The sequence below is a fragment of the Lactuca saligna genome, chromosome 9 (genome assembly GCF_052625555.1).
Source record: "Lactuca saligna cultivar CGN05327 chromosome 9, ASM5262555v1, whole genome shotgun sequence".
Classification (NCBI taxonomy): domain Eukaryota; kingdom Viridiplantae; phylum Streptophyta; class Magnoliopsida; order Asterales; family Asteraceae; genus Lactuca; species Lactuca saligna.
The window spans coordinates 166156528-166160318 of NC_136425.1; the positions used below are offsets into that span (position 1 = coordinate 166156528).

General features: G+C 37.7%; 1 long non-coding RNA gene across 1 annotated transcript; it reads right to left on the reverse strand.

Annotated features, from left to right (window-relative positions):
- Positions 1–3039: 3039 nt before the first annotated feature.
- LOC145014613 (uncharacterized) lies at positions 3040–3566 on the reverse strand. The gene is made up of 3 exons (XR_013665567.1): positions 3467–3566; positions 3223–3365; positions 3040–3136 (listed from the first exon to the last, which is right to left on the reverse strand). It is a non-coding gene; the product is annotated as an uncharacterized LOC145014613 (long non-coding RNA).
- Between the last annotated feature and the right edge of the window lie 225 nt (positions 3567–3791).

The window sequence follows — 3791 nt, forward strand, 5'->3', positions numbered from 1 at the left end:
AGGAAAGTTGCATATGTAGAGGGATTACAACACAATCTCATCAGTGTATCTCAGCTTGTTGGAGGTACTGGTCTCAAAGTCTCATTCGATGATGAAGGTTCGGAAATTATTGAGAAGAAGACGAACAAAGTGATTCTCCAATCAGAGCGCAAAGGTGAAATGTTTCCCCTAAATCTCAAACCAATCAAAGGAAACCCAACCATCTGTCTGTTATCCAAGGCACCATCTGACGAAAGCTGGCTGTGGCACAGAAGACTCTCTCATCTCAACTTCAAAGATATCAACAAACTTGGCACTGGAAGTCATGTGAGGGGTCTCCCATTGCTCAAATATGACAAAGATCATCTGTGTGCTGCATGTGAAATGGGAAAGCAGAGTCGTCAAAGCATTCCATCCATAATAAACACTAAAGTCGTTGAACCACTGGAATTACTTCATATTGATTTATGTGGTCCATCTTCTGTAGAAAGCATTGGTGGTAGCAAGTATATTCTTGTTATTGTTAATGACTTTTCACGTTTTACATGGGTGTTCTTTCTGAAGCTTAAATCTGAAGCGACTCACAAGCTAAAAGTGTTCATCAAGCAGATTGAAATACAACTGAAGAAGGTCGTTCGCAACATCAGAAGTGACAATGGGTTGGAGTTCAAAAATAAAGAATTTGAAGAATTCCTTGAAGAAAAGGGGATCAGTCACAACTTCTCAGCTCCCTACACACCTCAACATAACGGAATTGTCGAAAGACGAAACCGATCGTATCTGCTGCTTGTTTTTCTTCCTTACCTTTATATTTTTAGGCTGATGCTATTTCTGCTGCTTGTTTTACACAGAACAGGTCGTATCTTAACAAACGCTTCACTCTCACTCCTTATAAGATCATCAATAACAAGAAGCCAAATGTGAAGTTTTTCCATGTGTTCGGTTCCAGATGCTTCATTTTCAATTCCAAAGAACACCGCAACAAGTTCGATGTCAAAGCTGACGAAGGGATACTTCTGGGTTATTCTCTTTCTTCCAAAGCATACAGAGTGTTAAATAAGCGCTCAAAGAAGATCGAAGAACCTTACTACGTGACTTTTGATGATAGCTATGTTAAGAAGCTACAGGCCAATGAAGACACAGCTGGAGAAATCTTTCCTCAAACTGGCCAAGTCACAGCCTCGGTCGCCAATCTATTCGAGAAATTCATGGAGCTTTTTGATGAACCATAGAAGGCCACTCTTTCTGAAGCCAGTGCAGCAGACAACAGGGTAGATAACTTGAAGCAACTTATTGACGATGCTGCAAGAAGACTGAATGAAGAAGAATCGAGTTCACAAGACCCTCCTCAACACAATGCATCAGTAGAGGGGGAGGATCCACCTGCATTCCAGTCAAGTTCACAAGTTGAGGGGGAGCTAAGGTCTCAACCTCCAACAGAGAGTGCTTCACCAACCGAGAGTGCTTCACCAACCGAGAGTGCTTCACCAACAGAGAGTGCTTCACCAACAGAGAGTGCTTCACCAACCGAGAGTGCTTCACCAACCGAGAGTGTCTCACCAACCGAAAGTGTCTCACCAAACGACAGAGCCTCTCCAACCGTAGGTTCATCAACACCCGAAAGATCATCACCTCAGGAAACCCCTATAGCTCAAGATTCACAAGACATTCCTGCAAGATCACATGTCGAGGGGGAGCATGCTGATATGTCATACGACTTTGACAGTCTGTCCGAACCAGAAGAAATGATAAATGCTGAATTGGATCCATCCTTTGATCCAAGCTTCCCTCCTCTCACCAAATGGACCAGAAATCATCCTATTTCTCAAGTTGTCGGTGATATCTCAGAAACAGTTCTGACCCGCACTACTAGAAAAACAGCCTTTTACGACGCTCATTGCGCATCGTAAAAGGCTCAGACGATGCGCAAATGCTCGTCAAGGAAGGCCCTGTCATAAAGAAAGACGACGCGCTTTTGCGCGTCGTCTATAGATGACGCGCATTTACGATGCTCATTTACGACGCGCTTTTACGACACGCATTGCGTATCAAGGAAGGCCATGTCATAAAGGAAGACGACATGCATTCGTGTGTCGTAACCTTACGACGCGCGTGTTAATGACACACAATGCGTATCAAGAAAGCCATTGTCAAGAAAGGCCATGTCATAAATGAAGATGACACACATTTTTGCGTATCATAATTTTAAATGTTGAAAAAAACTATCATAATTTATAGATTTACTAATTTTCAAATTAAATTTGCATTTCATGTATCATAATAGAAAATAAAATACCATTTACAAAAAATACAATCCATTGCACAAAAGTTAATGTCATACAAAATACAAAATAAAATACAATAAATAAGAAAGATAATTCATTGGACTAACATGTCAAATACAAATAATCATCCCTAATTATATAACCTAATATTGCATTGCTATTAAGGGACATCATCATAACTCACTGAAGGTCTTGGAACAATGTTCTCGTCATCAACTTGTATATCTGCCAAAAACTTGAAAAACAACAAATATTTAATGTTTATATATATAACAAGAACATATTGAATGCATAAAAGGTAGCCAAGTTCGGTTTCACCCTATTCATCACAGTAGGCAGCCAATAAGCATGATAGCATTAGAAAAGAAATAACCCCCAAAAACAGCCTAATATATATTTATTAGAATGTGTTAAGAGCAACAAGTTACCTTTATAAACAGGTCATAAGCAATAGCCCTTCCAATATCTCAGACTTTCTCAAAAGTATTGTGAGGCTCATTATATGAATGATACTAACAAAGTACAAACAACTAACACATTAATGTTTAGTGTACTTTTAGTTAAAAAAAAAAAGAAAAAAAGATAAATAATATCATTTATATCTGACATCCTAGAGGGAGGTAGAAGATAATGTACTTCCTTTTCTAATCTTTCTACAATTAATTAAAACATGAAGCATTTATAAATTAATATTATATTAAAAATTAAAAACATTTATATTTATAAATTAATTTATACCTGGTAACACTGGTAAACATGCAGTGCCTCCAGCCAACACAACTGTCTTGAACCAAGTATGATCGGTTCTCATTTTGGCAACATAGCAACGCTTAGTGCAATCTGCCACTGCCTCATGTAGACCCGTTGTATTTCTAAGACCAAAAAGGTAAAATTGGAAATTATATAAAAATAATTCAAGGGCATAAGTTTATAGATATTAAAGTGGATAAAAGATTACCTCTTTCAATGAGCGAACAGTGTATAATGAAGAAACATGTAGATCTCTTAGACGAAGTTGCTCTTTAAGGTATTCAGTAAGCTTTAAGCCTCCAACACCTATAGATACAACACCCACTTTATGCACCACTTTACCATGTAAAACTGGAAATGACACAAATGGAATCAGAGTTAGGTAATTTACTTTTGGCTTTATAAAGTTTTATAAATCTTGTGATTATTTTGGGTTTGAATGAATAACACACTTTTGGATACTTGGATTGCAATCCTGTTGTATAGAAAGTGTAGATCACTCCTTCACATTTTGCAGAACTGGTACACTTAGTTGATAGTGACTCATTTGTTGAATCTGTTCATAATCCAATCTTCTAACAATAACAAGAACAAAAAGATCACAAATTCTTTAGCTTTTCTGATAGATCACCACTAGGCATCACCAAATGTAAGATGTGAAAAAGGATACGATAAGTTGAAAGAAGCTGATCATCTTTTAGAACTTTGCCACGATAGATTAAACGTTGCTGTTCAGACAATACAGCAGTAACAGAAGCAATATGTTCTTTAGTGCAG